Genomic DNA, 12655 nt, shown 5'->3' on the forward strand with positions numbered 1-12655 from the left:
CGGGGAGCGCGCGGTCACCTGTGCGGCGGGCGGGGGGCCGGGCGGGCGTGGCGGGCGGGGACGTCACTTTGCTGGTCTGTCCCCGACCGCCGCGGGTCGCGGCGCTCGGGCCTGGGGGCCGCGGACCTTTGTCACAGAACGAGCGAGCATGTGACCTCGGCGGCCGGCCTCGGCGGTTTGGGGGTTGCCGACCGCGAGCGTAAAGTAAATATCGGGAAAGTTGTTCCAATTGTGCGGGTTCGCTGATAACGCAGCCCGGAATTGAACTCCGGTGGAAAGAAGGTTTCCTCCCATTCGCTGCCTGCGCTCAGGTGGACTGGCGGGCGCCCCTCCCCGCGCTGGCCGTGCGCGCGCCCGCGGTGACCCGGTCCCGGGGAGGGGGAGGGGTTGGGGGAGGGGGCCGGGCTGGGGGAGGGGGTCGGGCTGGGCTGGGGGCTGGGGGAGGCTGGGGAGGGGGCCGGGGCGGGGCGGGGCGGGGCCGGAGGCCGAAGGAGGAGGAGGGCCGGGGCTGGGCGGGGGACAGTGCAGGGTGGCTCCCTGCCCGCCGGCGGGCCTGCCTGGGGGTGGCCAGTCCAGGGCGTGCTCCTGAGAAAAGGAGGAAATCACTTACTCTGGGCCTGGGACAATGGTGGTTGTTTATGGCAAAGCTACTGAAAGAGTAAAAGAAAAAAAAATAGGATTTCCTCCCAGTGGGTCGGGAAGGAGAGGTGTGGGAGAGGAGTGGGGGTGGAGTCGGGGAAGACCCAGTGACCCGTTTCGTCCTGGGGCCCGGTGAGCTGTGCTTCCTTCTCAAGCTGGGTCGTAGCAGGGCCTTTACACGGAATACACCTTACACGGGGTCTTTGTCCTCTTGGGAAATTATTTTAGTAGCATCTGTTTCTGATTTGTTGAAATAGGTAATCCAAAGTTAGGCTTATTTACTAAAATAGCAGCTTTTAGGCACCAGTCGTGTTTGGCAAATTTGGTCATTCTCATGGAATTTAATCTCTTTTCTTATCATTAAACCCTAGTTTATATTTTTGAGTCAAGTCGACTTATTTTTTCAATGTCTTGGTTTTAACTATGGTGGGGACGAGTCCACTGCTTCTGCCTTCTCAGGCAGAGCCATTCATCTTAATCTTTAGTTGAGTGCTAATATAAATTATTAGGTTCGGGTTGCCAGTTTGAACACTAATATTAAGTTACTCCTGATTCACAACTCATCTTCTCTAATGATTTTATGAGTTGGATACTGGTAAGCAAATTAATAATATGTGGTTAGGTGTTCATTCATAGGCTTATTAGCGCTTCTTTTGAAAGGTGACATGGAGTAATTTAGCCTTCAGAGTGTATTGTTTTTCAGGATAATGAGTTCATTTTTCTTATCTCTGGTTAGAAAAACTCAGTTGTAAAATACTATTTTGGTACATAGTTTTGTTTTTTTTCTGTTTGAATAAATCTATAATTGTTTTCTCAGAGATTTCTGGTTGAGAAAAGAAATTTTTTAAAATTTAGTAACAAGTAATTCAGTTTAACTCTTTGAGAGTTTAAATTGAGTTGACATTAAGAAAAAATCCTAAATCAGAAACAGATTAGGGTTAATTGATTTCATTGAACTCTGTTTTTAAGCACTGGATTGAAACTCTCCATTTTCTAAGATACATGAGTAGCTATCAAGGGCAGACTGGCCTGTCATTTGGAAAGCTGCTTTTCCACTAGTGACTCTGCGAGTGAAAACTTGCTCTGTACTCGTGTCGGAGGAAGGCAAAAGTTGAAGGACATTTTTGGAAAATGTTTATGTACTTCCTTTAGTAGTTTCTCCTCCCCATTTATACCTAAACATTTCTATTTTTAGAAATGATTCTCCAGGATTCTACTCGAAGGCTTTTCATAAAGTAATAAGTTGGTTTTAAAAAAATGTCCATATGTTATTTTTCTTAGCTCTTACATTACCTGGTACCTAGTTCACACTTCCCATTTTCTTTTCTGGAGAACCTTTGCATACTCCTAAATTGATCGTGGTCTTGGAAGTTAAGTGTCACATGTAACGTGTATCTTTCATTATGATGTAGGTAAACTAAAGTTAATAATTCTCTAAAGGAATATTTCAAGGTCAGTGGTTTCACTTTGCTTTATCTACAACTTTTTTGGGTGAAAACTTTTTTTACCATTTGAAAAATGATAGTTTTACTGTCTTTGTCTATCACAAATCATTTTTCGTAGTTTTCTACAAGAATGGAAGTGTTATACTTATAGGCCTTTATTATTATTTATTATTATTAAACAATAAATGTTGAGCAAATTTATGACAGAATTTATTTGTAGCAATATGATTTAGGCCTAATATATATATTTGGATAATCTTGTTTATGTATGTAGATAAGAGTGTAGTTGTGGTTTGTTTCCTTTTGGTTGCTTTTTTTGAAGGTGCAGTGATAAGTATCTTATCAAATTATATAACTATTGATCATCGTGATCGGCGGCTTTAGGCAGCCTTGATAATGACTGAGCTGTGGTTTCCATGTTTAGGAAGATGATAAACTTGGCCTTTGGGATTACATTCACTATTAAGGAAAATTAGTATATATTTTAAAATCAACTTGGTTAAATTTGCTTCGCATTCACCTTTGTGTTTAAAAGGGCTTCTATAGTAAAAGCAAGTTATATTTTATCATTATGCATTTTTCAACCGCTTCCTCACTTGGATCCTGGATCCCTCTGGAATTTAAAATGAGAGTTGAAGATCTAAACTTAAAGTTGCTGTTTTATCAGGAGATTGATGTTAAGCTGAATTAATATCTTGGTTATTATGGAAAACTGTCACTCATGGTAAATGCTTCTAAGAGCTTTTTAGCCCTGCCTGTCCTTTTCTTATTTTTAATGGTAAGTATTTCTCTGAGGGGTTGCTATTTATTATGACTTATCTCATTACCTCTTCAGAAGAGGGCTTCTCTGGTCACCCCAAGGTCTCCGTGTTGTTTTTGGTTTTCTGCTGTTTAGCTTACTCTGATTTTGTCATTATAGCCATTGGTTTGTCTGCCTCTCTCTTTGATCACCTGATCACTTAGAGTTTTATTGTTCTAAACGTTGGTTTTATGTCTGTCATGTGGTATGTGCTCAATAAATACTTTGTGGAAAGAATACTGCATATATAGCTTCCTTTGTGTATACCTTCATTCCTGACAAAGCAGAGGATACGTGCTTTTTTTAAAAAAAACTTAGTGAAATTGTCTGTTAGGCTATTAAAGATTTATGTTTTCATGTCTAATTCTTTTGCGTAAAGTTTACACCGAAATGCAAAAACCATGCTAGGTTGTTGACCACTTCCCTTCATGAGATGTTTCTTGAAGTCATTTGTTTTGTTTATTACTTTTTGAATTTATTGCCTTCTTTTTGGGTTGATGGGAAAAAAATAACCCAGAATTTGTGTGGACACCCATCTATCCTTTACTGCAGGTAAATATATTATATCTTAATACTCAGATTAACCTTGAGAAGTAATGTGGTGATTCATGTTACCCAGAGGTGTGTGTAAAGAGTAACTTCTGGGTTTGTCAGCAGAGGTGGAGTAGGAAGTCTTTGGGTGAAGTAGTAATTGCATAACTTAATAGCTAGATCTGTGTTTCAGACTAACGCTCAGGTTGTAGCTGTGCTTTATCATACAACTTAACTATACTTGAAACTGCTTTGAAAACAACAGCTGTATTACTAAACACTGGTACTTCAGAAGATGTTTTCTGGTGACTTAACATATAATGAGATAGGCAGTTGCCAGTGCTGTGTTGTTAGTATTTCTAGTCCACTCTGTTGCTTATAACCTTTTAAAGAAATCTTTAATTTTCTTCCTGTAATAACTGGTTAAGGTTTTTGTTTGTGTAGGTGTGTGCTTGTGAGCACGAGGTAAAAAGCCTTGTCAGGTTAGTTACTGTTGAGTTATCTTAAATGGAAACTTCATCTAGGTTGGCTTCAATTTGCTCTCCCTTGGCCAGTGAAAAGTGACCCTGCTTTACGCAGTTTATAGACTTAAAGGAAGATAAATGTCGTAACCATAGGCTTTTCTAGAACTATCAAGTTTTGATTGTGGTTAGTAGTAGAATCGCAGAAGTGGTTCTTTCATATTCTTGAAAAAATCTGATTCACAGGAAATTGGGAAATGGTACCCAATCGGTGGGGTGCTGAAGAGAAAAAGGGTTTCGGGTTGTGTCACTAAGGTTTTAACTGACAATTGTGGTGTGTAAAGCATTTTTACTAGTGGTTGGTTATTCTGGTGGCATAGGTTAATTTGTTTATAAACAGTTTTATGAGACTTGAACTTTGTTGTAATGTCAGAAAATGCTAATAAGTAATACAGCAGCTATTTTGATACAAGCTTGCTTCCCTTTATTATAAATAAAATGGATAGGTGAGTAGTATTTACAGAGCATAAAACTAAACCGACTTCTTAATTGAAAATTATTTTTCAGTTTAGGTAGAGTCTGTTGATTTTTGTTCAGAATTTTGCTATTGCTGCTAGTTTCCTGGCCGATTGTATTTAGGATATGCTCATTTACTTTGAAGGTGCCTAGTTCAGTGATGACAGTTTGTTTGACCTACATTCACGCTTGTAAGTTAGATTCTGAGCAGTGTGCCAGATCCCACAGACCCATCAACCAGGTCTGGACATGTCCGTCTGCTGGTAACTCAGGCTGGCGGGGCCTGAGAATCCAGGGGTGGCTTCTAGTTGGTTTCCCACGTGTACAAGCTGACTGGTGTGGATGTGTTTTCGGAGATAGACCTCCTTTATCCATGAGCAGACGCTTCTCCTTGACATTTCTGGCCATATATGGGGTCTCAATAGAGAGACTGCGAGCTCGTGAGGGGGTGTTGGTTTGCCTGTCTCAGGTCGTCTGGTTGAGGTATTGTTCTAGCAACAGTAAGAACATAAATCCTCACTCGTCATTTTGGCGTATGTGATTGACCGAAACCATATTACAATTTAATTTGGAGAGGGAATGTACTTTATAAGGTTGAAGTGAACACATGTAGAAGTAGCTCATATGTTAGCCAGGAAAGTATTTTCCCAGTATAAGTTGATTCCAAAAGATAAGGATGATTTGAATTTGAACAGTTTACTATGACTGGAAGGTAGCCAAAATTTCTGTACTTTTACTCAGAAGAGATTTAATGTTAAGGAGAGTTCTGTGGATAGAAAATAAGACGTGAACTTTTGTTGCTTTTGTTTGCATTGTCAAGGTTTTAGGTTGCAGACACACAGCGAGCTTTGCTTTCTGAGTGTTGTCGCTGCATGATAGTTGGGGCGACCATGTGGAACGCTGTTGTGGGAGCTGATGGCACAGAACAGCAGGCATGAGCTGGGGTTCACTCCAGGTGTGAACAGGATGAACTTGCTGGTGTTGTCTGTTCTGTTTCTGAAGTTTCCAACTTCCCTAGCTTTATGTGTGTCTTTGGTGCTGGGTCGATCTAGGCAGACTGGCCAAGATCATTCTCGCAGAATATCAGACATTTTCTTTGTGTTTTTAAAACTGTCTTCCAGTGGTACGGAAGCAGACTGTAAGAGGACGTATCACTGTTGAGTCTAGCCCTGCTACTGTCTGTAGTGAGAACAGTGGGGCAGGTTGTTTCCAGATGAGAAGTCTTGCCTGGCTTCCTAAAACTGCACCTGAGAGTTTCATTGTTTTTCATAGTAGAGGAGACTTTGACTCTCAAAAATACGACTCATGAAAAAATGTTCAAACAAACAATGATGTCTTGCTGGTTAGCTTAGAGTTCTCTGTTGCTTGATTTCATAATATTCTATTAAAGGAAAATCAGACTTTCGCTCTTTGCAAATTTAAACTGTTCCTTTCAGTAATGCACTCTCTCTTGACCCTTGTTTGCTAATGGTGGTACTTTCCATAGTGACTTACTGTGCCTTCTATTTCCTGATTTTTGCAGGAGAACCAACAAAATTTCTGTTGTATAATTTCTTTTCATGCTGCTGTTATCAGCTTTTGGTGCTGAGACTTGAGGTGGCTAGTCCCTCCCCTCCACTTTGAATCTAATCTCGTTCCATATGTTTAGTAGAGAAAATGAAATGGGAGCAACAATACAGTCACTGTTGGCCTGAATCAAATATTTAAAAACCATTGTATCCTTTAAGTGCGTTACTTTTCCTATGTACGTACTTAGTGTGAAATCCATGCTTTGGGAGGATGTCCCATTATTTTTTAGGTGGATATTGATATAATTACCTGAATAAATTTGTGAGTGCTCCCGACTTCTAGAAAAATGTTTATAAAATCTACCTTGATTTTACATAATTTTACAACATATCATGATTTTACATGAACACCTTAATGAGTTATTAGGTTATATTATGTGACATTTTTCACATTAATGAATTTTTGTGTTGGCAAATACTTGCAGTGATTATTTGGGTGATTATTTTTAAGAGGCATTGGCAATAAAAGTAAGAATCAGTTATATGAAGATTTCTAGTTTGAACCTAAGTACTTTATTTTCATTTCTGGTACAGATCTCCTTTGGAAGATTCTTTTAAGTGTTTTTCATATTCTGTTACCTTAAGACCCACTTGTCTGTTTTGCACTTTGAATGGGTCCTGTACCTGCACGGTTTGGTGCCATCATGCACTGACCATGTGGAAAATACTGGTTCACTGAGTTATATGGAGTTTCCAAATGTTGGTGAATTTCTTTAAACAATATAAAAATATCACATTTGTTATTATAGCCACTGACTAGAAAAATCCTAACAGTCAGTGGTGGAGACATGCTTTCAAAACACCTGGTTTCCTATCAAAGCTCACATTTTATTATTGGCTGCACCGCCATCGGCAGCGCTTGAAGAAACAGGCTCACTTCATCCATTTTTGAGAAAATGCCTACCAGATATCCAAGCCTGAATAACTGCAGTTTGTAGCCCTTCTTTCAGGTAAAGATGGTACTCTGTGAAAAAGGGGCTCGTTCAGTCCACAGTTCACACAGTTGCACAAGCGCTTTTTCTAAGAGACCCACTGACCTTTGATACATGGCTCATGAAGAAGGTCTTTGTGTGCATTTCTGATTTTGGCGAGTGAAATACTGAACAGGTGTACTTGAGTCCAAGTTTGATAAAATTAATCACATATTCTGTTTCATCAGACATTCGTAAGTGAAACTGGCCTTTTTTTTTTTTTAAGTGTGAATGCATAACAGTGAAAGATACACTGACTGTTAGGACAATCTGATGCTCCTGCCTTGATTTGTGATAATACGTTGTCAGTTTTACCCTCGTTGCTTGTTGCCATCAGTATAGATGCCAGCACAGTGGGAGAGGCTGATGCTGCCTGAGTATTAGTGGGAAGAGAGTTCCGGCCTCACAGTTGGCCTGACGGTTCTGAGGGGACCCCAGCGATTCCTGGATTACAGTTTGTGAGCTGCTGCCCTGGGATATTTAGTGATTGGTTTTAAGAGTTTTGGTTTGGGCTCATTTTTAAAATATATTCTAAATAGATATTGAAGTCTGTATTCATGGTATTTTCCAATTAGGGCTATAAAATTAACAGATTTTATAATAAAATTACCTTTTAGATGTGAACATTTTAAATGTGAACATAAGACTCATTATGATGGAAAGGTAGATTTTAACATGTATTAATTTATTTTACATATTATTATGTGTTTGCATATATTTTATTTATAAATACCATTTAATTTTTAGTTATCAGTAATAAGCTGCAAGCATTCATACAGTTACTGAAGAATACTGGCCGCAACCTAGCTGCCGTGGTGGTTCTGAAGTTTTATTGCTGTGATTCACTCGGGCTGTGACCTGAGCCGCTTCCTCCTCAGTCAGTTTCTGGTCCAGAACCATGGTGTCTAATGCTCTCCCAGTAAGGTGGTGGCTGGTGTGTTTGATGTGGGCTCATGTCTTCTGGCTCTTGTCTCTCCTCTCAGACCTCCCCTTCCCCAGCATACGCTCTGATTAGGGCACCTGCTGACTGTAAGGACTTTTTTCCTGATGTTTTTGCTTGTACTTTCCCTTAGTTTTATAATGCATCTCCGGAGAAAAAGACACATTCAGCTCAGACAGATAGTGTTCATAGTCTAAAACCTACCATGCATGATATGGAATTTTAGTTCTTCTAAATAATACGTGAATATACATCAATATTTAAAATGTGTGTAGTAAAAACAAAATATTCGAAATTGAATTTATGTTTAAGTTTTGCGACACTTAAGATGGATTTATCTACTCAGTGGCCCCGTGTTTTGCAGCAGACGTGCTGTGTGGCCCGTTCATGGCTAGGGCGAGTTGGTTTTGAATCTTCGGAGACCATTTCCTTTTTATAGATAGTGTTACTAAATTATCTTGACGATACACTATTTTTAACCGTGTAGTGAGACATGTTTATTAATAGACATATTGTTTTAATTTACAAGGGTAATAAAATACAGATAAGGAATCTGAACTGCTGCCTAAGCGAGCTCGTAGGTGTTCCTCGTGGGCAGCTGAGCTGCTGCCCACTCGGAGGCCGGGCTGCCCGGAGCGCCATGGGCAGTGTTTTCACCACGGTTCACCTTTAGGACCTCAGATGTTTTGAAATGTGCTTTTAATTCAAGTTTAGCAAAGGTGGTTTTGTTGAATTCATGGTACAGTCAGTGTGTTTATGCTAAACTTGCTGATTTCAGTTTTTAAAAATAATTTTTTATTGTCTTCATGAAATTGTTACTTTGGGAGTATCAAGGACAGTGAAATTAAGACCAGTAAGTCTGGAAAAGCATCAAAAAGCATTTGTGGTTTAGTTTTTTGAAGTATATTCTGGAAAATGTACTTAGACATGAAGGAGTTAATGCATTTACTTTACTGTATAGGAAGATTCTACATTACAATGTTTGTTTTCTTCTATTATGAAAATAATATGCTTATTTTAGCACATTTGGAAATGCCTTCCAAGTGTACATGTATATTTAGTTGTGTTTGGTTTGTATTTGCATTTTTAACCAGTCCTGAGTCATGTTATGTTATTGATCATGTTAAGATTATCATCTTAATCAGCCGTATGTCTGTCAGGAATCCAGTTTTTAAAAGCTACATAGGCTGTTCTGATAATAATCGCAATGCTTAACACTTTGTGACCGTGTACAGTGTATACACCCGCGTTAGAGTAAAAGCTTTGCATGTATTAATCGCTTTTAGTTCTTAGAGCAGTCCTGTGAGGGGTGTGCTCTTGCTTGTCCCATTTGGGATGAACAAACTGAGGCACAGGGAGATGAAATACGTTTCTCAAGGGTATACAGCCAGGAAACCGGGGAGCAGTGCTCTCAGCCCAGGAAGCCTGGCTCTAGAAGCTTCTCTCAGCCACCATGAGAATTTGAAGATTTAAGACTACTGCAATGAAAGCGGTGTTTGGAAGCTTTATAGGGAAAATAACTCATAAATTGAACAATTCAGAGCTTAGTTTCAAGGAAGAACCACAGGCGTGATACAGTGAAACCTTGTGTGCGTATTTCACCTTGACTTCTTAAAGCCCTGTTCCAGCGTTTATCTGTGAGCAGGTGATTCTGTTTTGTAGTCAACATGGTGCACGCCATGTTTTATTTTCTAACTGTATGCAGACTGCTGGATACCTTCTCTCTTGTGTAGTGACCAGACAGTTTAGTATGAAGGGTGTGAGGGCATTTTGATAGCTGGTGTCTTTCCTGTGCCCCAGGGAAGGAAAGGGAGGGGAGGCCTCCCCGAGGTGCTGGCCCCGCTGGTTCAGACCCTGTCGCGACACGGGGCCGTGATGCTGAGTTCTGTAGCGCGTCTCCTGTCGGCCCTCACCGTGGCGCTTCCTCCTTTTCCTCCTGACGCCTCGTCTCCTTGCTCTTCTCCTTGACTTTCCTCTGGGTCTGGGTGTGGACCCAGCCCTTTTCCTGGTCTACACTTAAAACTTAAAACAAGACAGCAAACCAAACTGACTTGTTGTCATCACTGTCAGGGCTGTTAACTTATTTCATAAGGTGTTTGCATATTAGCTAGTGATTTTCCCCCAGATAACATTTGAGTTTCAACAGAATCTTCTAAAGATAATTTCTTGATTGTTACCAGCAGTCCTAGTGTCCACTGAGTATTTACCATTCCCAAACTGGAAGGGAGAATTTCAGACAAAACGGCCGTTTTAGAGAGCAGTGTGGTGGGGCCGTCTGAGATCGCACAGACTTGCTTCTCTGGTCATGGGCCTGTGTTTTCTCTTCTTGAAAGAAACAGTAAAGCGTGGGGGGAGTTTCTAGATGGGAAGTTAAGTACACTTTTCTCTTATGAATCAAGGCCTGAACGTGCTTACAAGAAGCACATGTCAGTGTAGCAGTTCCGTGGTGATAGCGGACTGGGTGCCCTCCCTGCGCTGGTGGCACAGGGCGGCCAGAGCCTGGAGCCCCACCGTGTCACCCACCGTGCTCTCCTTGTCCGTGTCAGTGCAGCACAGTGTTTGCCTGTAGGTTCTCGTGGCTCATGCTCTAGCAGAAAATAAAATTTAAGTTTAAAAAGTTATTATAATTTTTTTATGAAGTGGCACCTAAACCGCCAAATCCTACTTGTTTGAGGCTTGCACAGCTACTGTGTGGACTGCTTCAGGAATGCTTACATTTTATTAGTGTAATGATGCTTTTAGACATTTTATCTTTAGTGTGTAATGGCAGATGCATGTAATTGATATCAACAGCTTGATTCTTGAGAAACATTACAGATTTTAGATTAAATACAGTGGTAATTATTGCTTGCTTCTGTGAACTTCTCAGCAAAAATTTTGGAAATAGTTATACGCGAGCTGCAGGAGCTGAGTGCGATGAGAGATTGCTTCTGTCGCATATTTGCTTTTGTTTCTTCCTTTAGTGGCTTAGCCCTGTTAAAACTGCACATGTGAACACTTCTCCTGGGTCGTAGGCTGGTGCGGTATTCGTTCATTCAGACTAATGTTTATTGAGTGCCTGCTGTGTTTTAGGCTTTGTTCACAGGGACTGGGCCTACTAAAGTGAAGGGGCTAAAGTAGTCTGTTGTCTCAAGGAGGGAGACGAAACCAGACTTAGCATAATGGACCCTTTGTGCCCCGAGGATAGCTGACTGGTAGCTGACAGGCCTAACAGGGCCTGAGGTCGAGTCCCCGCCCCTCACTCAGTGAATGCATCCTCTCCATCTCCATGTCCAAGGCCACTCATTTACTAGGCACCTGCTACGTGCCAGTCACTGTATAAGCACTCAGCATGAAAGCTTAACGGACACATGGTCCTTTTCCCAAATAGCTCCTGCCCTCCTGTGGAGGAGAGATTGGAAACAGGTGTCAGTAAGTGCTCCTTTGGGATGCTGAGCATCAGGGGCATCTTCATGGACTGAGATGAGTCTTGAGGTGATGAGGAACTTTCTGTGTGGACGGGGGAGGGCATTCCCGGCCAAGAGCATTGGTCGTTCAGCAGATACGTATCCATCTGATGCCTGCAGTGCAGCGGCGCGCAGGAGAAACACCTGTTGGGATTGCCAGTCCGGTGGAGATAGGCACAGATAAACAGGTGTGACTTGTTAAGTGCCGGGGAGAGGGAAGACCGGGGGAGCACGTGGGTGGCATAGCAATCCTAGAGGGCAGGCCTGCAAAGTTCAACTGAGTTCGTTTTAGGAAACATTCTTAATTCTGAAGACTTTGTAGGAAATAGCTGGAGAAAAGGTGGAAAATTTACTTAACAATATTCAATCTGGTTAAATCCCACGTGTGCCTGTGAACATGTGGGCATGCTGGTGACGTACAGATGGTACTGTTCCTAATTATTTTCTGTTCCTCCCTGTTCAAGGATTCTGGGTCCCTGCCTTCTTGGCACCAGGCTTGGCCGTGTGACTTGCTTTGGCGGGTGACATACGCCACTCTGAGCAGCAGCTTTAAGTCCCAGTCCCGTGCTTCTGTTATCTGCCTTCCCTCATCTGTGGATTAGTAAGTCCCATGCTGGGGCTGGCTCTTTCCACTTCTGAACCACAATGAAGAGGGCTGGGACAGAGCCCCCTACTCCCAGAGTGAGGTGTTATCGTAAGAGAGAAGTGGAACTTTATTGTAGCCGCTGCGCTCTTGGGTCCGTTTGTTTTTGCAGCATGGCCTGGTGTCTGTGTACCTGTCTGTGCAAGTTTGCCTCTTGGTCTGTTTATGGCTGAGGAGTGGCTGCTGGCTACGGGACTGGAGACATTAACTGGGACCAGTTTCTTCCAGGCTTTGTGAACCAGGGTAAGAGCGCTGCAGGTGAAGAACGTGGTGGAGTTTGGCAGCTCTCTGTGGTGGTGGGGTCGGCAGAGCGTGGTGAGAGCAAGCCTGGAGGCAGGAGGCCTGCAGGTTACGTGGTGTCTTCTCTGTGAGGTGGCCAAGTTCACGTGGAGGGGGAGTATGCACCTTAAGGAGGTAAAACTGGGACTTGGAGAGTGATCAGGAGATTGTGTAAGAGGAAAAGCCATCAGGGTAATCCCGAGTTTGTCTTCGGCTGCTAGGTAGGTGGTGGTACCCTTGGCCAGAATTGTTTAAAAAGTGTAAGTGACAGATTAGATTTGGGTGGGGAAATAAAAAGTTGTCCTTGAGATGTGTTGAATTTGAGGTGCTTGTGAGTTTCGTGCGTAAACGGCTAAGAGGAAGGGGAGCAGGGGAGGAAGGGAGGTTGTGGTGGGCAGGGGTCAGGTGGCCCAGGCA

General features: G+C 42.1%; 1 protein-coding gene across 7 annotated transcripts in view; it reads left to right on the forward strand.

Annotated features, from left to right (window-relative positions):
• The window catches only part of AFDN (afadin, adherens junction formation factor), a 126578-nt gene that overhangs the window by 542 nt on the left and 113381 nt on the right, over window positions 1–12655 (forward strand). For 2 of the 7 annotated variants that reach the window (XM_072966216.1, XM_072966218.1), the window contains exon 1: window positions 186–204. The exons of the other annotated variants lie outside the window; for them this stretch is intronic. The gene's annotated coding sequence lies outside the window, so the exon portion shown is untranslated. Of the gene's footprint in view, window positions 1–185; window positions 205–12655 lie in introns of those variants that run through there. 7 annotated transcript variants of the gene reach the window in all.

This window comes from Vicugna pacos, chromosome 8 (genome assembly GCF_048564905.1).
Source record: "Vicugna pacos chromosome 8, VicPac4, whole genome shotgun sequence".
In the NCBI taxonomy this organism is placed as follows: Eukaryota; Metazoa; Chordata; class Mammalia; order Artiodactyla; family Camelidae; genus Vicugna; species Vicugna pacos.